Source organism: Macaca nemestrina, chromosome 19 (assembly GCF_043159975.1).
Source record: "Macaca nemestrina isolate mMacNem1 chromosome 19, mMacNem.hap1, whole genome shotgun sequence".
NCBI lineage: Eukaryota > Metazoa > Chordata > Mammalia > Primates > Cercopithecidae > Macaca > Macaca nemestrina.
The window spans coordinates 69,335,411-69,358,656 of record NC_092143.1 but is presented as its reverse complement, the minus strand read 5'-3'; the positions used below and the strand labels follow the sequence as shown (position 1 = coordinate 69,358,656).

Below are 23,246 nucleotides of genomic sequence, written 5' to 3'. Positions count from 1 at the left end.
TTCTCAAGGAGTATCTTTGTGGCGTTCTCTGTATTTCCTGAATTTGAATGTTGCCCTGCCTTACTAGGTTGGGGAAGTTCTGCTGGATGATATCCTGAAGAGTGTTTTCCAACTTGATTCCATTTTCCCCCTCACTTTCAGGCACCCCAATCAGACGGAGATTTGGTCTTTTCACATAATCCCATACTTCTTGAAGGCTTTGTTCATTTCTTTTTCCTCTTTTTTCTATAGACTTCTCTTCTCGCTTCATTTCATTCATTTGATCCTCAATTGCTGATACTCTTTCTTCCAGTTCATCAAGTCAGTTACTGAAGCTTGTGCATTTGTCACGTATTTCTCGTGTCATGGTTTTTATCTCTGTCAGTTCATTTATGGCCTTCTCTGCATTGATTATTCTAGTTATCCATTCTTCCATTCTTTTTTCAAGATTTTTAGTTTCTTTGCACTGGGTGCGTAATTCCTCCTTTAGCTCTGAGAAGTTTGATGAACTGAAGACTTCTTCTCTCAACTTGGCAAAGTCATTCTCCGTCCAGCTTTGATCCATTGCTGGTGATGAGCCGTGTTCCTTTGGAGGGGGAGATGTGCTCTTATTTTTTGAATTTCCAGTTTTTCTGCCCTGCTTTTTCCCCATCTTCATGGTTTTATCTGCCTTTGGTCTTTGATAATGGTGATGTACTGATGGGGTTTTGGTGTGGGTGTCCTTTCTGTTTGTTAGTTTTCCTTCTAACAGTCAGGACCCTCAGCTGTAGGTCTGTTGGAGATTGCTTGAGGTCCACTCCAGACCCTGTTTGCCTGGGTATCAGCAGCGGAGGCTGCAGAAGATAGAATATTGCTGAACAGCGAGTGTTCCTGTCTGATTCTTGCTCTGGAAACTTTGTCTCAGGGGTGTACCCCACCATGTGAGGTGTGGGATGTCGGTCTGCACCTAGTGGGGGATGTCTCCCAGTTAGGCTACTCAGGGATCAGGGACCCACTTGAGCAGGCAGTCTTCCTTTACATTTTCTAAGTCTTCATCTGGTGTCACGGGCCAGCAGGGGCCCCCTAAAATCTGGTTGCAACCCATGCGGGCCCTGATCATTTTTCTTCCTTTTGAGACCCCAGATTATTTTGAATAAGTTTTGAAAGTTATTCAAAATAATAATTTTGAATAACTCAAGCAGTTTATGTAGAAAGAGGCCCCATGAACAATATTTGTTCAGATTTCCAAAGGGTACTGCGGCTGATGCCAAGCTGATTTTTCTGTAACTTATTTCACAGATATAACAAATAGATACCATTTTATATATACATTAAAGTGTATATATACATTAAGCTTGACTAATTTTTTTTTATACTTTAAGTTCTGGGATAGATGTGCAGAACGTGCATGTTTGTTACATAGGTATACATGTGCCATAGTGGTTTGCTGCACCCATCAACCTGTCATCTACATTAGGTATTTCTCCTAATGCTCTCCCTCCCCTAGCCCCTCACCCCCTGACAGGGCCTGGTGTGTGATGTTCTCCTCCCTCTGCCCATGTATTCTCATTGTTCAACTCCCATTTATGAGTGAGAACATGCGGTGTTTGGTTTTCTGTTCCTGTGTTAGCTTGCTGAGAATGATGGTTTCCAGCTTCATCCATGTCCCTGCAAAGGACATGAACTCATTCTTTTTTATGGCTGCATAGTATTCCATGGTGTATATGTGCCACATTTTCTTTATCCAGTCTATCATTGATGGGCATTTGGGTTGGTTCCAAGTCTTTGCTATTGTTAATAGTGCTGCAATAAACATACGTGTGGATGTGAAGCTAGACCAATTTTTATAAAATGATTATATCTATGTGACCACCATCCAGATTAGGATGCAGATACATAATATTACTAGCATTCCAGAAGTCTCCTTTGTGCCCTCTCCCAGTCACACTCCCAACATGCAAGCATTATTCTGACTTCTCTCACCATAGATTACATTTTTTCCTATTTTTGAACTTCATATAGATGAAATAATACATTGTGTACTCCTTTGTGGCTGGCCGTTTCACACAGTGTTAGATCTGTGAGTTTATCTGTATGATAGCATGTAGTAGTAGTTCATTTTCTTTTCATTGTTTGTATTCTACCATAGTTACAAATCTTCCACAATGTTTCCATTTCACCATTGATGGAAATGTGGGTTGATTCTAGCTTAGGGTTAGTGTCAGTATCGTGGCACTGAACATTCTTGGACATGTATTGCTGTAGCATGTATTCCACTAATAGAATTGCTGGGTCACTGGGTGCATATTAGTAGATACTGTCAAACAGCTTTCAAAAGAGGCTGTACCAGTGCACATTCCCACTATTCATGCATGAGAGTTTCTGTCGCTTGACATCCTCAGCAAGCTTTTATAGTGTCAGTGATTTATTTGTTTTTCAGTTAGCCCTTCAGGTAGATACATAGTGGTTTCTCACTGTGGTTCTAATTTGGATTTCACCGATGATTAATATTTCCCTGATGACAATATTGACCACTTTTTACATACTTGATTAGCCTAAATATCTTCTCTTGGAAAATGACAATTGAAAAATCTTACTCTTTTGTGGTTGTTGGGTTGTCTACCTTTTTTCAAATTGATGTGTAAAAATTCTCTGTATATTCTAAAACCAAGGTTTTGTTGCAGAAGTCTATAAATCTAGTTGCTTTTCTTCACCTTTAATGATATTTTCTGATTAAAACAATCTAAATTTTAATAAAGTCTATTTAATTGATCTTTTTCTTTCTGGTTGGTACTTTTTAATAATCTTTGCCTACTCCCAGGTCCTAAATATATCTTCTCACTTTATCCTTTTTATCTTGGTCTGTAATCCCCATGGAATCGATTTTCTGTGAATGGAGCGAAGAGGGAGTCAAATTTCATTTATTTATAGATGTACACACATTTGCTCTAGCAGCATTTGTTGGAAAGACCAATCTTTTCCCCAATAGCATTACTGCAACACATTTTTCCTTTTCTATTCTTTTTAATTTTTAACTTTTTTCACTGATACATAATAATTATACATATTTATAGGGTACATTTTATATTTTGATATACACATACAGTGTGTAATGATCATATCAGGGTAATTAGGATATCCTGCAACACATTTTTTTTTGTGTGTGTGTGTGAATTCGATGACAGCAGTACCACATTTAGATACAGACAAGAGAACCCCTGCCCCAGGACACATGCCTCTGGGAACACCCCTGCCGCCCTCCATTTTAAGTGTTTTCCTTCCATTTTCCTTAGGCTCCTGTGGCTGGCAGTGTTGTCTGAGTGCCCTGAGCCAGGATGGGGACCTGCATGTGCTTTGTTCCTGTTCTCCATTTTGAGGTATTCTTCGACCCTCTACCCCTATATAAGAAATCAATCACATGCCCTGAGGAGCACCTGGTCCACTGACCTTAAATTGGTCTTAAGCTGCACCTGTATGGGCCTGTGTCGGCTCACTCATCCATGATCTGACTGCGGTGTTGCTCCTGCGCAGCAGAGGAGGTAGTGGCAGGCATGTTTTACTCTGTCTACTCCAGGCAGTGGTACCAGGGTGATCATCTCACCCCTTCCCTTCCCTGCCACATGTCAGGTATTCGCCATGGGGTGGTCTCAACTACCTCCTCCAAGGGCTTCCAGGACTACTGCTCCTCACTGGAAATGGGTGTTTCCGATTGATTTATGTTCTTATTTTTGCCTCTGATCAACGTGGTGATGTCATGCTCTCCCAGGTTGGTCTGAAGCCATCCCAGATAATAGACAGACACTCTTTACATGAATGAGGATTTCATTTTTGCTCTACCCATGGAACCCTCCTCCCTGCTGACAGGGTATGGAAGGCAAGGTTGTAGTCAACATTGAAAGTGATTCCTAGACTGTAATCATTTTCAGTGTTGACTACTACAGCTGACCGAGTTCAAGAGAACACATGATTGGAAGATTTTGTTCCTTATTTATGCTATAAAACTCTGAATGGTAAATTTAACATGTCTAGACAATAAAATTTCCTCCATATTCTGCAAAAGACTTGAATTTGTGGTACTCTTCAATGAAACATAGAAATAACCTTTGAAAGAGACGTTGGAAGTCCATAGTCATGAGCAGCATGATGGATGACTCAGCATCATGAATGAGTCAGCACCATGAATGATGATGCAACTAACATTGAATAAACAGTAGTGGAGAACTGAAGAGGCAAGAAGATCTATTGTGTCTCAGTGAAGTTTCTGAAGGCCCTGGCATTATGAATACTAAGAATCACTATTGGCTGGACTCGGTGGCTCATGCCTGTAATCCCTGCACTTTGGGAGGCCGAGGCGGGCGGATCACGAGGTCAGGAAATCGAGACCCTCCTGGCTAACACGGTGAAACCCCGTCTCTACTAAACATACAAAAAATTAGCTGGGCGTGGTGGCAGGCGCCTGTAGTCCCAGCTAATCAGGAGGCTGAGGCAGCTAATCAGCAGTCCCAGCTAATCAGCTAAACCCGGGAGGCGAGCTTGCAGTGAGCCGAGATCGCGCCACTGCACTCCAGCCTGGGCGACAAAGCAAGACTGTCAAAAAGAAAAAAAAAGTCACTATCTTTTATTTGTGGTAGAAAATACGAAATCAGCCAAGAATAGCACAGTTGAAAATAATGACCACAAAGGGACAACAATAACGATCACAAATGGATGGTTTCTGACCCTGAGCAGGAAGAGACAGTGTCTGGACCTATGAAGAATCTTCACAGACACTGATTGGATAATAAAGAAATAGGGAAGTAGACCCACTCAACCCATTATTCTAACTCTTCATCAAAAATACTTATGTCTCATTTGAGCCCATAAATTTTGTAATACATTTTAATTAAATTATTTATATAGTCAGGAGCCCTCCGGAACATATTTTCCCAGGGTCCTACATACCCTACCAGTGGCCCTAGCGGAATAAATACGTGTGGATCTGTTTCTGGACTCTAGTCTATTCCATTGGCCAATATGTCTCTCCTCTCACCAACTTTACATTGGCTTAATTATTATAGCTTTATAATAAGTCTTGACATCTACTCATGTAAAACCTTCATTTCTTCTCTAAGACTGTCTTGAATATTCTTGGATGTTTGCAGTTCCACATAAATTTTATGCCAATTGTCCTCTCCCCTTCCACATATATAAACATGCTGGGAAATTGATTGGGATTTTATTGAATCTAAAAATCAATTTGGGAGGAATTGCTATTTTTACCATATTGGATCTTCCAATCCATCAACATCATATATCTTTCCATTTATTCCAGTTTTCATTAAATGCCCTCAGCAACATTTTACAGTTTTCAGTTTTCAGAAAACAAGTTAAATTAATTCCCAACTATAATAATGTCTAACACTTGGATGTATTTTATTTTAAATTTATTTTAAATTTTATTTTTAAATGTATAATATATGATTGATAAATATACATATATAACATTTTGATTTTTTTAGTCTTCCATATATAATGTAAATATATGTACATATACGTGTTATAAATAGTATCTTCTTATAAATTAAGGTTACATTTTATGTAATATTTCATTATGTACTTCTCCACTTCACATTAGTCAACATTTTCTCACATAGCTAAATGTTTCTTAAAATATTTTTTAAAAATTTCTGCATAGTGTTTCATCATACTAATGTACCACAAATTATTTAACCAGTGTTCTACTTTGGGTTACTTAATCCGATTTGCAAATGTAAATATTTCAACAAAAACATCTATGTATATAAATCTTTGTACATATCTCTAATTAGTTCTTTTGGGTAAATTTCTAGAAGAGAAATGACTAGATCCAACGATGTAAATTTTTCGAGATTTGGATATACATTGCCAGGTTGCCCTTCAGGTGTGTGCTGGGTCACATTACCACCAGCAGACTAAAAGCTGATCATTCTCCTCCTCATTAATATTGGATATTAAATTATTCTGCCAATTTGGTGGAGAAAATGTTTAATTTATATTTCTTTGATTACAAGTAAAGTTGAAATATGTATTTTTATATGTTTCTTCGGATTTTTACATTTTTCCTTTTGTAAATTACTTGCTTACATCTTTTGCCAATTTTTCAATTTAGGTGTACATCTTTCTGGTTAGCACTTTGTTTATGTTAACGATATGATATCCATTAGTCATATAAGTTTTAAACATTTATTTTCAGTTTGTTTTTTAATTTTGCCACTGTTAATTTATTTAATGTATAAATTTAAACTGTCATAAAGTCAAATATTTTCCAGTGTTCAGTTCTTTTTCATTTGTGCTTAGGAAAGCCTATCTCACTCCAATACCAAATTTAAAAATCACCTATGTGTTTTCTGTTTCTTTTAAGATTTCTTATCTGGGCATAGTGGCTGATGCCTGTAATCCCAGCACTTTGGGAGGCTGAGATGAGCGGATCACTTGAGGCCAGGAGTTTGAGACCAGCCTGGCCAACATGGCAAAACCCTGTCTCTACGGAAAATACAAAAATTTGCCAGGCATGATAGTATGCACCTGTAGTCCCAGCTACTTGGGAGGCGGAGGCAGGAGAATCACTTGAACCTGGGAGGCGGAGGTTGCAGTGAGCCAAGATCCCACCACTGCACTCCAGCCTGGGAAACAGAACAAGACACCATCTCAAAAAAAAAAAAAAAAAAAAAACTTCTTTTTTTTCTTCATTTAATATTGTAATCCAGCTGGATATGTGTGATGGGATGGAAGTAGAGATATAATTTTGTTTTGTTTTTATTTTTCTCCAGTCATTTCACCAGTTGTCCCAGATCCTGCTAGAAGCACAGTAAGAAACATAAAGGGCAGGATTAAGATACATGAATAAAAAGAAATGAAATGAAAAAGGAAAGTTTAAAACCATTGAAAGAAAATGGTTTATATGGAAACAAGCGAAAGTGAGCTAATATATAAAGACTACAAAGGAGAGAACCAAAATAATGAAACAAATTATTTTAAATTAGAATTTTCAAAAAATCACTTCAAGCTAAAAGAAGACTTTATAGCTTGAAAAGGCATGCCACGTTCTAGGAAAAACAGATCCAGAACAGTCAAACTCAAGTAAGTTTCCTGGAGGAAATCACCTATGAGGGAGAGATAATAGGCTGGTCTCACACTTCTTCACAGTAACATTCAGTAACAGCAGAAGTCAACAGCTCTGTTTCAGATTCTCAAGGAAAGAAAGGCTGCCCCAAGAACTTTCTATCAGACGAATTGTCATTCATGTATAAAGACAACTGGAAAACAATTTTGAACATGCAAGAGCTCAGGAACTAGTTCCCAAGCATCCTTTTTTTCTTAAAGCTTTCACAAACTTATTTATTTGAAAATACAAATATAAAATTATACTTTCCACATCTGTGATGTGAGAGACTGCCATTCACATAGTAATTTTGTACAACAGGGCTTTCAGAAAGCCACACACAAAGACCTGAAAGATACTTGAGATAGACAGATAGATAGATACACACCTGCATGCATATGTATGCAGATAGATAGATAGATATGTATATATGGTAAAAAAAAAAAATCACTACCAAAGTTCTCATCAGTTTCATACTAAAGTATAAAAGTAAGGCTGAGGTCAGCCACAGTGCTAGGGAAAGTTTTATCTAGATACATTTATGTCCACATGAAATGCTTAGACTTGCATCCTATTACATACGGAATTCAGAGTTTACCATACACCATGAATGGCAGATTGGCTAGCCCATGCTACTTAAGACACTCACAGATTCCACACGGGATGGTACATTATGTACAGAATACAGTAGTAGAGAACCTTCTAGAACTTATGTCTCTCAGCCTCCAGCCCCCTCCCCAATCATGCCCCTGCCTCCCAGAACTGAAATCTTGTCTGAGATAATACATTCTAATTATTTCATAGCCAGGTGTTTGGATTAAGGTTGCCTCCCACCCCCAAGAGGGGTGGATTTTATTTATATGTTTTTGTGTTTTGGTTTACTTACCTTTTTTTTTTGGTGAGAAAAAAAAAAGAAAAAGAAAACAAGCATATTACAGTATTAAAATATTGCTTAACTTCTAGCATCTCCTTATGTAGTGTCTGTGCCCAGGACGGGGCTAAGCTGACGTCTGCTAGTTTTCTGCTTTGGGGCGAGGGTGGGGAAACCCGCCAGCATCTCTCTTCAGTGTGCTCTCAGTCCCTCTGCTCTACCCACTGCCTGCCTTCCTTGGAAGATAGCCTGGCTTGTGAAGCACACTTAAGAAAAAAAAAATCTCCCCTCCCCCACCAGCCCCCCCACTCTCCCTCTGTCCCTGGGTGCCACTTGCAACCGATAAAGAGAAGTATGAGTTAGTGTTTCTTTTGTAAACAATTTCATATGCAATATAATACAGAAAGTTTGGCTGACCTTCAGTAAACAATGCAGTAAACTATATTGCTTTATTCTTGCATATGCTGCAATGAGCGAATGGCAGAATGAAGCAGTGTAGAGGTAGTGGAGGCTAAGTCCCTAGCCCTCATTTGCACTAAAGATCAAAATAGGTTTGTTTTTCTATTTGGAACCAAAAATAAACTTTCCTCCCAAAATCCTCAAATGAAAAAGAACAACAAGCAAAATCCACCCCCAAGAAATCAAAACCAAAACCAAAACCAAAAAACTGAATACCTTTCAGGTCATTAGAATCAACAGTTACCCAGTGATTTTTATACTAGTCTAGCAAGATGTGTGGAACATTCACTGGCTGTGATTGACCAAGCATCCTTTTTAAACTCCTGAACTTTGACCAACCAATAGATAGACACACACACACACACATGCGCGCGTGCAAAACCAAAAGACTAGCAGTGAAACTTAACCCTATTTGTTTGTACAATCAAGATCAAAACAAATCTAGGAAGTATGTCAACAGAGAAGAGTGTAAGTGTTAAAAATCCTAACAATTATACAAAGTAGCAATTATGTAAATTTCAAATAATTTGGAGAGGAAAAGGAAGAGAATATAAAAATGTAAGTCTGCTCACTTTCTCATCATTTGCAGCTGGGAGGTTAAAATAACTAACTTAAAGCTAATGAAATAAAAAGGTATAAAATATTTAAAAGTAAGTACTAAGGAAGATAAAATAGTAAACTAGGAGTTGGCAGGGGAAGATCATTTTTCATAGTAGAGAGTTACAAGTAAAGTTGAAATATGTATTTTCAGATACTCTCTGAAGAAACAGAAGTCTAAGGGTATTATGCAACATTTGGATTGCAGATATAAGCACTAGAACAAAATAAAAACATTCCAATTTATCAGGAAAAAAACTACAAGAATCAAGAAAATCATAGATGATAGACTAAGAAAAAGACTAAAAATTAGAAAGCGTTACATAAAATAATATGCCATTATATCTGTCATAGTAGTGAATATAAACGGGTAAAACTAATATATGATTTTTTATGATGCACAAAGCAAAAATCAAAACAGATACCAAAAAGACAAAGGCATCAAACCTACATAAAAGATAGTCTAAGCAATGTTAACAAACAGAAAGTGGAATGTGGAAGACAGTTTGTCCTTTCCAAATATTTATTGACTTCCCTGTCTTTTCCAGCCTTCCTTGTGGAAATAAGCAGACTTATGACTAATTCTAGCCAATAGACTATGCCGAGAATTGACTGGCATTTCCTTGCTGAGACAGGTAAGAACCAGTGTGCATCTCCACTTGTCTCTTCCCTGTCGTGTACTCCCAACGGCATAGCCACCAGGTGGAACAAGGCAACCCAGATCACACTGGCTTTGGCATGAGCAGGAAGTAAATACTTTGTTCATTCACTGAAAACTGGGCTTTAATTTTTATTTCAATATTAATAGCTGGGTTGTTTCTAATCATTGTATCGAAGTTGAGTTCAGAGAAGAAAAATAATAGCAGGGCACTTTTTTAAATGATAAAAGAGGGGACTATTCACAATGAATATATCACATTTATGAATGCCTATGCACCAAATAGCTTAGAATCAACATTCAACATTCATGACTCAAAGTAAAAGTGTCAGAAAATAGGAGAAAGAGTACCACTTTCTTTGAAATGATATATTGGCCACAATTTCTCTGTGCACTGGAAGATGGTGGTCCTCTTTCCCTGCCCAGTGCAACCATGGCTCTTGGTGCCAAGAAGCATCTGAATTTGGTAGGAGCCCCAAAGCATTGGATGCTGAATACTTTGACTGGTGTGTTTGCTTGCCACCCACACACCAATCTCCACAGGCTGAAAGTCTCCCCCTCATCATTTTCCTAAGGAACAGACTTAAGTATGCACTGATAGGAGATGAAGCAAAGAAGATCTGCATGCAGCAGTTCATTAAGATCAATGACAAGGTCTCGACTGATACAACCTATGCCACTGGTTCCTTAGATGTCAACATTAACAAGACCAGAGAGAATTTCCGTCTGATCTGTGACACCAGGGGTCACCTTGCTGTTGATCCTATTACACCTGAGGAGGCCAAGTTACTCAAAGTGAGAAGAAACTTTGTAAACACAAAAGAAAAATCCCTGATCTGGTAGCTCATGATGCTGGCATCATCTCCTGCCCTGACCCTCATCAAGGTGAATGACATTGTTCAGATTGACTTGGAGACTGGCAAGATTACTGATTTCATCAGGTTTGACACTGGTAACCTGTGTATGGTGGCTGGAGGTGCTAAGCTGGGAAGAATTGGTGTGATCACCAACGGAGAAAGACACCCTAGATTTTTCAATGTGGTTCCTATAAAAGATGCCAACAGCAACAGCTTTGCCACCCAGTTCTCCAACATTTATATTATTGGCAAAAGCAACAAATCATGGATTTCTCTTGCCTGAGGACAAGGTATCTGCCTCACCATTGCTGAAGAGAGAGAAGAGACTGGCAGCGGAAGAGAGCAGTGGGTGAAATGGTCTCTAGTTGACATGTTAGAAAGGTCTTTATGCTTCATTAAAGATCATACAACATGAAAAAAATCAATGAATGATATTTTGATTTTTTCTCTCAGTCCATGAGAAAGCAGATAAATAGAACATTTGTAAAAAAGTAGAAAACCTAAATTACAAAATTAATAAATTAAATTGTAACACATTAAACTCCATACCTTGAAAACAGGAAAATAATTTTTTTTCAAGCCTTCATGGAACCCTCACAAAAACTAACCATATATTAAATCACAAAGGAAATGGTAACTTTTTTTAAAAAAAGAATTATACTGAAAACAATTGTTATCACGAAGCAATAAAACTAGAAATTAATATGAAAACAGGAAAACAAAAATTCTATTACCTAGAAATCCTTTAACTCTCTCATAAACAACTTTTGGGTCAAAAAGAAAATCAAATTTGAATTTACGAGAAATATGGAAAATGACAATAACAAAAACACTACATGTCTGAATCACTGGGTTATATCTAAGATAGTGCTTACAGGAAAAATCTTAAATATTTATATTAACAAACATTAAGCATTCCATTCAAGAAGTTAGAAAACAACAATAACCAAGAAAAAGAAATGGAAAAGCATGTTTTCATTTATAAGTGGGAGCTGAACAATGTGAATACATAAACACAGAGAGGAGAACAACACACACTGGGGTCCGGGTGGGGAGGGGGTTGGGGGAGGGAGAGCATCAAGAAAAATAGCTAATGCATGCTGGGCTTAATACCTAAGTGATGGGTTGATAGGTGCAGCAAACCACCATGGCACATGTTTACCTAGGTAACAAACCTGCACATCCTGCACATATACCCTAGAACTTAAAATAAAAAGAAAAAAAAAGAATTATAAGTTAAAGAATTAGAAAACAATAAAGCTTATAATTAAATGTAACTTCTAATTCTTTGCACTATAAATACAATGAATGACCTGTTAGCTAATCTATTCAAGATAAATGGAAGAACAAATAGCAATTTAAATATTATAAAAGTGAAACAAACCACAAATACCAACTAAACTAAAAGAATCCAAATAAACCACATTGCCCATGACTAAAAAACACATTTGAAAAACAAAAGGAAATGAAATGTTTTCATAAAGAAATGTAATTTACAAAAACTGACACCAGAAGAGATGAAAGATCTAAGCAGACCGATTACCATAAGGGAAGTATAACAAGTTGCAAAATAACTTTACCTTCATCCAATTCCCTAATCCCCCAATATCTTACCCAAGAAAGCACCAGGTCTACATAGTTTCAGAGGAAAATTTTTCCAAGGCTTTCAGAAATAGATTACTTCAATGCTATTTAAATGGTTTCAGAACTCAGAAGAAACACTTCCAAATTACTTTTATAAATCTAGCATAATATCAGTATCAAAAACTAACAAAAATAACACACAACCAAAAACTACAGGTAAATCTCAGATATGAGTATAAATGGAAATATTCTAAATAAAATATTAGTGAGTAAAATCTAGTCACATAATAGAGAAACACAAGATAAACTAAGTAGATGTATTCCAGGAATTTAAACATGTTTCAACATCAGCAAGTTTATCAATTAGCAGCATTCACAGACCAAAAGAGGAAAATTGTATAACCATCTTCATAGGTACTGACAAAGTATTTAAGATTACTGTAAAAACAGCTGGAACTCTTATACACCTGGTAGTAGTACAAAATCTGCACAGCCACTTTGGGAAATGGACAGTATCTACAAAACTGAACATATACATACCCTATTATCTCTTAGGGATATGCCACAATAAATACATACATATGTTCAGTAAAAGACTTGTACAAGAATGATCATAACAACTGAAAGCTGAAAACAACCAAACATCCATCAACAGTGGAATGGAGAAAGAAATCATGGTATATTTCTACAATACCCTACAAACACTATTAGAGTGAGCAAACTTTGGCTACGTGCAGCATGGATCCATCTCACTGACATGATGCTGAGCAAAAGAATATATACTGCATAATTTCATCTACACAGAATGCAAAACAAGACAAAACTAATCTATGGTTTTAGGATTCAGGATAATGCTTACTTTTGGGGAGGCTATTGCCTGGGAGGGGCTGTGTGGGGCTATGTGGGAGCTTCTGGGATACTGATGATGCTCTCTTTTCTCATCTGGTTGTTGGTTACACAGGTTCTTCACCTTATAAGCCACAATACCTATGACTTGTGCACTTTTCTACATGCATTTCTACACTTTATTACTTTTTTTTAAGGTACCTTTGAACCCCTGGTGCTCCAGATAAGACCACCCTTTCCTTCTCCTTGTTCCCGCTCACCATAGACAGGAGTCAAAAGAAAGCCTGAGGCTTTGCCTGTTTGTGGCCATGTTTCCCACTCCATCCCCATCCTCCCTACAACTCTCAGAGTCTCACCACCAGTATATGCCAAAAGACCATCAGACACAATTTCATTACACCTTTATGTGCTCACATCCATTGCCACAAGAAGCCCAGGACGCCCAAGCTGTCTCTTATGCCCTGTACTCTAACTTCCTGTCTCACCCCACTCCAAATGATGAAACCTTTACACTGCTCCCTCTGTAGCTCTTGCACAGTCTCCAGCAAAATCCACAAACCCTCAGCTTCTTCTCTGAAAATCCCCTTCAGCTTCTTGCTCTAAAAGGACTTGAGGACCCTGCAGCCCTCTCCTGGTGGGACACTTTCTCCCTGCATCCTTCTACCACGAGGCACACGGTGAGGTAGGGATTCTCCTAGCTCTGTGTTGTCATTTCTGATCGCCTGTTTTCTGTCTTCCCTGAAACTCCCAGCCTAGAATGTCTTGTTTTCAGGCTTTAACACCCTTCTCATTGTTGCATTTGCCTACCATTCCTGGTCACAAATATCCTGATGTTTTTCCTTTTCCCTTGCTGTCACCTCTTCAATATGCCCGTCATAATTATTGATGTTTCAAGAGCCACAGAGACGATCCTTTCTACATCTTGGCCATTCTGTTCCTCCACCTCCACTCATCCAGTGATCTTCTCCCTCTGTCCTCAAGACAGTCACCCTCATGGTTAACACCCTAGACTTTCTAAGCACCTTAACAGCACCTCCTCCAGCATCACAGTTTCAAGGATGGCCACTCTCTGACCACTACCTCTAGTCTTTTTGGCTCACTCTCTCTATTATTTTTACTTTCCCACTTTTTTATCTCCTTCCACTAAGACCTACAAAACAGGGAGAAAGAGATGCATGTATTCAACAAAATACTGGTGGGTTTGAATAATGAACAGAATGCCTGTAGCTCCATGTCTATAACCAGGACAGACTTAAATATATTCAGGCATTAATAAATCTAGGAAGGAAGGACAGTTTCAAATGGTGGCTTTTTGCCTAGATTGAAGAATGTGTTGTTTTTTTAACTGATCATACATTTAGTGAGAAATTTAATGGTATGATATCACAGTAGTTCAGATTTTGAATCTCTTTTTGAGAGAAAAGGGGAAGGGAAAGAACCAGAAAACATGGCGTTAAGTAATTCAAAGAGGAGGAGTGGCTTCTCTTACTCTTTCCAAGGATCCTGTAGTAAAAGAAAGAAGGAAATGACGTATATACAAAGAGGAGAGCCCAAGGTAGTAAGGGTAGATGAGTAATCATAACTACCTGTTATTTCTTTCCCTTTTGGGTGGCAGGGGCATGATTTACATGTTCATGAATTTCAAATCTGGAAGGCATTCATGCAAAGCAAAGACCATACGCTTATGTTACAACGTAGTCTCTGCAAGGAAGGGACACGTCTGGTCAAGCTGTAAGAAATCACCAGAAGTCTCTCAGCGTGTGCCCCTTTGCTGTTCTGGAAGCTGTGTCAGTTCTTTGAAGCAAACTGTATTTTTTTGGGCAACACACCAAAGGGTGATGTAAACCTCAAAGCCTGATAAGTTGCATCTCAGTTCTAGCTTTTTCTCAGAAAACTTTGCTTTGTCTATTACATCAACTTTTAGAAGATACAGAGGGAGAGAATTCATTGACTGGGGCAATAGTCAACATTAGGATATTAGAGAAAGTCCAAGTTAAGAAATGGATGTCTGAAGCTCTTTGATTATAATAATTTTCCTTAATATTTTTTATGACTCTGCACCCTCAACATCTAGGATTAGATCCTGCAGGACTGAAGTCCAAACAGTTCTTGACAAAACAGATTTTATGGAAAAGTCTGTTGATGTTTTCAACTACATCTGTACATTTAGATGTAGGTGTTTTTTAAGAGGCTACTCTGCTCTTGGCACTGTTAAGGAGGTAATAAAAAGGAATAAAACAAGACCCCGATCACAGAAAACATATAATCTAGCAAAAGATATATAATCAAGTAGCATTACAAGATGGTATAAAATAAGAAAGCATGAATGGTCTAAACAGAAGTAGATTACCACAGTATGTACACTTGTGCATCAGTTGAAGCAAAAAGTAAAGAGAACAGTCACCATTATCTGGTTCCATTCAACAGTCTATCTTGCACCAGTGGAAGTTGGGGAGAGAGGATTAGTTCTTGTTGCTTGCCTTTGATGTTGGGACCAAGATATATTATAGCAGATCTATTTCTATAGCTCTTCCAGAAAAATTATTTTAATAATATGGAAGATAGATATCTCAGAATACTGTAAATTAAGCGGATAAGCCCTTCACTGTGAAAAATACAAATATTAAAATTAACAAATCAGTCATTGTTTCTTTTTATGTTATTAAATTTGCATAAATTACAAAAATAAAACAAACTAAAACTTTGAAGATTAAAGACAGAATGGCAGCCAGTCAGAGCACCTCCTTCCTCCGTTCTAAAAGTGTAATAATTCAGATCACATTTATCACATTCACTTAGTGGATAAACTAGAAGGCAAAGCACACACTCCTGGGCTGTGCCTGTGAAGAGGTGAGCAAAAATGTGAAGTCTTGCTTGCATCATCTTGTAAATTTGGCAATTAATTTTCCATGAGGAAAAAACTGTCATTTCAGTTCCTAAAAGACGTGAATCAAGTTGGACAGTTTTGCAACCTGGATTTATACATTTATTTGGTTTGTACAGTCTTAGCAACTATCCCCTATGCTGGGGAATCAAAGCAGTAGAAATTTTCAGTTTGTCAGTGTTGGCGGGTTAGGCAAATGGGAAAATATAACAAGTTGTCTCCTCAGAAAATATTTATTCTGAAGCACTATTTGAAATGGTGCCAGAAAAGAATGTTTTAAATTTTGGAGTTTTAAATTTTTGAATTTTAAGTTTTGGAGTCCATGTTCTTTTGGTTAGCTATTTTTAAAGTAATCTGATGCAATAAAATAAATAGATGAAATAATCTTATAGAAAATATTCAACTATGCTATTAATAAAAGGGTAATTATAAATGAAATAATACTTGTTGCCAAACAAATTAGCAAAGATTGTTTTTGATGAGGATAACCCATGCTGTGAAAGTGTATGGTTTAATTGGTACTTCCATACATTGCTGGAGTAAGGGTTCATTGGAATAATTGTTTTCTAATGAAATGTAATAATATATATCATGAGCCTTTAAAGTTTCTAAGCCATTTCACTCACTATTGCTAATCCTGGGAATCCATCTTATCTAAAACATAAAAAGCTACTAGAAATTTTATGACCAAAGATCCATTAACAATAAAAATCCTTCCCTTTAATCCAAATGAACCAATTTACATCATGTACTTATCACAGGGCCAGAGGAAATGCCCAGTACATATACAGACAATGTAAGCCTGAAATTCTAAGTCAGCCATTGGAAAGAAAATGGAAACACCAAAATTGGCTTAGCCTAATCCCTAATGACCTCCAGAGCTAGAGTCAATTTCTGAAACTACATCCCTGCTACACAATGGGAGAGGAACCGGATGCATAAGAGGAATCATCTTCATAGCCACCCCACCTGGTTCTCTAGTTTTCCTCACCTCAATGTGGGGAATTACCTGCATCTGTGGGGTTACATGATATGATTTGGATGTTTGTCTCCACCAAATACCATGTGCAAACTTAATCCCTAGTGTTGAGAAGTAGGGCCTAGTGGGAGGTGCTTGGTTCATGGGGGAAGATAGCTCAGAAATAGACTAGTGCCCTCCCTTCAGGGTGAGTGAGTTCTCACTTTGTTAGTTCTAGAGAGAGCTGCTGGTTAAAAAGAACCTGGCACCTCCCCCCTCTCTCTTGTTTCTGTCTCACCACGTGATATCTATACACACGGCTCCCCTTCACCTTCCACCATGAATGGACAGACTGAGGCCCTCACCAGATGCAGATGCCAACACCATACTTGTAGCCTACAAAACTGTGAGCTAAATAAACCTATGTTCTTTATAAATTGTCCAGCCTCAGGCATCCCTTATAGCAACACAAAACAGACTAAGACATTACTTAAGACAAAAAAAATTGGCATCATCCCTCAGTCCTCTTTTCCACATTCCTCATATCCAGTGCAAAACTAAGCCCTGTTATTAGGCAGAATCATGTGAAATTGTCCATATGTGACCTCTTTAACCTACAAAAATGACAGCATCATAGAATTCAACCTGCAAAATATTTCTCAAACCCATTCATTTCTCTTCAGCCAGCACCCTAGTTGAAGCCACTCCGTTCTTCCCCTAGACAACTGCAACGGCCTCCTGATCACTGGCCTCCTTTCCACTCTTACCTCCATTTTAGCCAGTGCAATATTTCCTGAACGTAAATCAATTATGCTGCTGCCATTTTAAAGCACATCGTGGTTCCCTATTGCTCTTAGAATACATCGCAAACTTCTTTGCCTGGCCACAAAAGCCCTCCCCATCAGATTCTTACCTTCAACTGCAGTCTCCTCCCACTCTGTGCTCCAGGCCTCACGGACCTCCTGTTGCTCTTCCTCTTCCCTCATGCCCTGCTGACTGCCCAGAACACTCCTCTCCTCGCCTGTCAACTGGCCAATGCTTCACATCCTGCGTCTTTACACTTCAGTTACCTTCCCTGAACCAGCCTCTCCGGACTCCTCAGCCTATTTTATTTTCCCTAGTGAATCTCTCATAGGACCCTCCTTGTTTCCTTTTTGGAAGCAACTTGTTTTTTATTTTGTTGTTGTTTATAAATACATATTTATTTTGTTGTTATTTTTTAATATCTCTCTTCCTACTGGTCTGGAAATTACTTGAGGGCAGAAATTGTGTCTTTTCTTGTTTTCATCAATACTGGGTACATAGCAAACCTTCAATAAATCTTTGTGGAATAAATGATTGTATAAATGAACAAATAAATGAGTTAATGTGCTAGGTTAAAATGTTGATGGAAAAAAATAGGCTATAAAACTGTGTGGACATTATGATTACAACTATTTTGTAAGACTAAGCACTGAAAAAAGAGAGGCTTAGAAGGAAATAAAACAAAATGTTTCATTTGGGTGAAGGGATTATGAGTAATCTGATTTTTTTCTCTTTGCTTTTCTGTATTTTCAAATTTTCTTTAATAAGTATAACTTCAAATATATATTTTAAATTTTTGAGAAAAATATTTACTTCCCCTATAATCTCCTCCTTACTTTCAAATTAAAATTAAAATTTGATCTCACAATGTTTATTATAAAACGTTTTCTTCTATATTTTCCAGCATATGTAGGCAATTTCTCTTTCTGGCATACCGGAGTTGAGGAGTGCATAAGGAGATTCTAAATGGAATTCTTGAATGGGAGAACACAGTCACTAATTCCAGTTTCCAGAATGTGGAGCAAATTAACTAGATTACCTAAATATCTACATGCCATTGTTTACTCTAGATGTGAATAATTATGCATTTTCCATATAAGTTGGTATTACCTGACATTTTCAAGCAATTTCATGGCCAGATGGGCCTCTAAAATTTTACCACTGGGCCTTCAATGTAATCATCCGTAAAAATAACTCCCTATTTTCTGAATAAATTACCTGTTTATCCTCATCAAATAGTCCTCATTGAAACCTTTTTTCCAGTCTGACTTTCCTCCATTTTAAAAAAATATCAGATGTGGGCCAGGCATGGTGGCTCATGCCTGTAATCCCAGCACTTTGAGAGGCCAACACAGGCAGATTGCTTGAGCCCAGAAGTTCCAGACCCTCTGGGCAACATGGCAAGACCCCGTCTCTACAAAAAAATTTAAAAATTAGCCTGGTATGGGCTGGGTGCAGTGGCTTATGCTCAGGCAGGAGAATTGCTTGAGGCCGGGAGGCGGAGGTTGAAGCGACTGGAGATCGTGCCACTGCACCCAGCCTGGGCAACAGAGCAAGCAAGACTCAGTACCCCCCCCCCAAAAAAAAAAAAAAGAGCCTGGTATGATGCCCCTGTAGTTCCAGTTACTTGAAAGGCTGAGGTGGGAGAATCACCTGAGCCCGGGAAGTCAAGGCTGCAAGTCAAAACCCTGATTGCGCCATTGCACTACAGCCTGGATGACAGAGTGACTGACACTCAGTCTCAAAAAAAAAAATTAATAATAATAAATCAAATGTGTTTATACAGACGAAAAGGAAATAAAGTGCAAGATTCTGTTTCAAATCCACCCACTTCTTGCCAATTCTTGCCGCATCCCCTCTGCCGCCACTCCAATCCAGGCTACTGTCATTTCCAACATGGTCCTTCCATTCATGTAAAAGAACGTTAGGAGATAGTTTATATAAAATAAAACGCACTCCCCTAGTTGCACATTTCAATGAGTTTTGACACATTTATACCTTAGTGCAAGCACCATCAAAGAGATGTAGAACATTTCCCAAACCTCCCCCATGCCCCATCCTAGTAAATCCATTGTATGGAAAGACCACAACCTGTTTATCTATTCCCTTCCTGATGGACACTAGAGTTGTTTCAAGTTTTTGGCTACTGTGAATAAATATTCCACCTGCATTTATGTATGAGTCTATGCAAACATGTGCTTTCATTTTCCTTGGGTAAATACCTAGGAGTAGGATTGCTGAATTATATGCTACATCTATATTTAACTTCATAAGAAACTGACAAATTGTCTCAACAATGTTTTTCAAAAAATCAGAAGTTCTTAATTTTAAATAAGTTTATCACATTTTTCTTTTATGATTAATGTCTTTTATGTCCTTTTTTGTTTTTTGCCTACCATAGGTTGTGAAAATTTTATTTTCTATATTTTTTCTAGAAGTTCTATAGGTTTGACTTTTCCATAGAAATTTTTGGAATCAGGTTGGCAATTTTTACCAAAAAAAAAATACTGGTAGAATTTAAATTAGAAGTATGCTAAGTAGATCACATTCAGAAAATGAACATTGTAAAAATATTGTTTTCCCATTCATGAACATGGTATATCTCTTAACTTATTTATATCTTCTTTAATTTCTCCCAGGAATGTTATATGGTTTTCAGTGTAAAGGGTCAGTACTTATTTTGTTAAATTTATCCCTAAGTATTTCATATTTTGGGTGCTATTGTAAATGGTATTTTCAATTTTCAATTTACAATTGTTCAATCTATATAATGCAAATATTAAAAAATTGTTCATATATAAAAATTAATTTTTGTTTACCGACCTTGTATTCTGCAACCTTGTTAAACTCATGTATTAATTCCAATAGCTTTTTGTAGATTACTTAATATTTTCTTCAAACATAATCACATTATTGCAAATAAAAACATACTTTTTTCTCTTTCCAATCTGTATTCCTTTTATTTCTTTTTCTGGACTTTTTTCAGTGACTAAAATTTTGAGTATAATGTTGAGTATAAATGGTGCGAGTGGGCATCCTTGCCTTGTTCACAGTCTTAGAAATCATTCAGTTTTTTCAGAATGAATCATGATGTCAACTGTAGGCTTTTCATAGATAATGTATCCAGTTTTTATTCTGGTTTGCTGAGAAGTTTTAAATCAATGGGCATAATATAATTTTATGTGATGAATTCTATTTGCTAAAGTATTGTAAAGATTTTTACATTCATGTCTATGTGTTATATTGGTCTTTAGATTTCTCTTTTTTGTAATAACCATTGTCTGATTTTGGTAGAAGAGCAAACCTGATCCCAAAGATTGTTTGTAAAATGTTTTCTTCTCCTCTCTTTTTTGAATGAGTTTGTGGAAAATTGGTATTATTTCTTTCTTAAATTTGAATAGACTACACCAGTAAAGCTATCTGGGTTGAGGTTGTATGTTCATATGTGTGTGTGTGTGCATGTGTTTGAAAGTTTTCACTTATTAACTCAATTTTCTTAATACATATAGGCCTCCTCTTCAGATTATCTATCTCTTCTTGAGTCAATTTTGATAAACAATGTCTTTCAAAGAATTTTTTCATTTCACCTAGGTTTTTAAATTTATTAAAATAATGTTTCTCAAAATATTTTATTATTTAAAAAAATCTATAAGATCCATAGTGAAGTACCTCCATCATCATTGTCAGTCTAGCTAGCATCTTAATAATGTTATTGATTTTTCCAAATACCAGCTTTTGGTTTTATTTGTTTTCTCTATTGTTTTCCTACTTTCAATTTTATTGCTTCCTATTTTTTTCTAATTACTTCAGGTCTCAATTCCTTCTTGTTTTTCTAGTTTCTTAAGATAAAAGCATATGCTTTGATATGATTTCCTAACTTCCATTTATTTCCTCGTTATATCTTATGTTTTCCTTTACACTCTGCAAAATATATAATAATTATTTTAATATCATTATGTGTTAATTCCATTATCTGCTGCTGTATCTATTTCTGTTTCTTGTTTATATTTACTTACTTTTTCCTTGTTATGGGTCACCTTGTCCTGTGTCTTTTATGTCTAATAATTGTTTATTGGTTGCTGGTCATTTTGAATATCAAAGGATATTGATTATGTATAGTTTTTAGGAGTGTTGGACTTTTTATGGCAGAAAGTTATTTGTAGATTGGTTTATTCTTTTAGGGCATATTTTTAAGTTCTTTTAGTGTAGGTGTAAAGTAGCCTGTACTCTAGAGATAATTTAGCCCCATTTCTGAGACACACTCTTCTGGGGTCTCTGTTAATTGCCAGGAGTATTTAGTGAGGTCTCTTCTCTGGCTGAGGGAATTAGGACAATTTCCAGCTCTGTTTGAGCTATGGGAATTATTTGTGTATCACAACTCTCCACTAATAATGCTTTTCTTAATAATTATTTTTGGTTGGTTTCATGAGTTTCACCCTGTGCATGTGTGTATTGGTATTCAGCCAAAGACTCAAGGGAACTTTTACACAGATTTCTGAAATTTTTCTGCAAATCACTCCTCCTGGGTACCCTGCCCCAAAATTCTAAACTCCTCAATGTCCTAGAACTTTGATCTCCTTCTCCTCAACTAAGAAAGATTGTTGCATTGTATTTGAGTTCCTGTTTCCTACACCTAAAACTGGAAATTACCTCTAGACATAAAGCTTTACTGATGGCAGGGCTTACATCATCTGTTTCCTTTTTTTCAGAGATTACAATCTTGTACTTCATGTTGTGTAATATCTGAAAATACTTGTTTCTTATAATTTTCAGTTTTTTCATTATTTGCAGTGGAAGGATAATTCCCTATCCTATTTATTTCCTATGGCTAGAAGCGTAAAGTCTCTTCCCTTTCTGTTCATTTTTGACATCTGCCATCCATTCTCCCCGCTGTAGCCAGAGTGATTCTTTCAACACAAATCTGATCATCTCAGTCCCGTGTTGCAATGAGGGCTGCAGACCCCACCTGGTCTTATTCCACCTACTACCCCAGCAACAGTTTGCACCATTTTCCAGTTTCTACTTCATGTGGCAGCACACTAAACTACTTTCAACGTTCTTCAAATATGCCATGCTCTTTCTCACATCTGAACAATTGCAAATATTCTTCTCTCTACTTAGAAGAGTTGTCCTGCACCCCACATAGCCACTATTTCTGCCTAAAATCTACTTTTTCTTCATAACTAATTTATGTTTCTTCCTCAGAAAAGTCTCCCACAAAACCAAGAGTTGGTTTTACACCTGCCCGACACTCTCATAATGCCTTGTATTTGCCCTATGTGATAACTCTCATCATTTTATTATAATTATTGTTTAATATCTGTATTCTGTATTAGACTGTTAAATACAAGTTCAGCATCTCTCTCACTAAATTTTCCAAATCTCCAAGTGCCTCGCATAGCAGCTTGCAGAATAGCTTTCAATAAATATTTGTGAATAAATTAATAAAAACATAAGGTAATTAACTAAAGAACTGATAGTGGGGGTAGGAGAAGTAGGGAGAGAAAGGGCAAAACATCAAGCCAAGAAAACTTAATATGTTAAAAATAATTAAAAAAAAAAAAAAAACAGAAGGGATCTTAAGGACAGCAAGTTTCCATTTTGTTGACTCCATGTGTCAAATTTCCCAGATGTCACTTAGATCCTCACC

At 37.0% G+C, this 23,246-nt stretch overlaps 1 protein-coding gene and 1 pseudogene across 2 annotated transcripts in view; one reads left to right on the top strand and one right to left on the bottom strand.

Annotated features, from left to right (window-relative positions):
• The window catches only part of LOC105464895 (uncharacterized), a 488,640-nt gene that overhangs the window by 142,238 nt on the left and 323,156 nt on the right, over positions 1 to 23,246 (bottom strand). The window lies entirely within an intron of this gene.
• Positions 10,097 to 10,873, top strand: LOC105464889 (small ribosomal subunit protein eS4, X isoform-like; annotated as a pseudogene).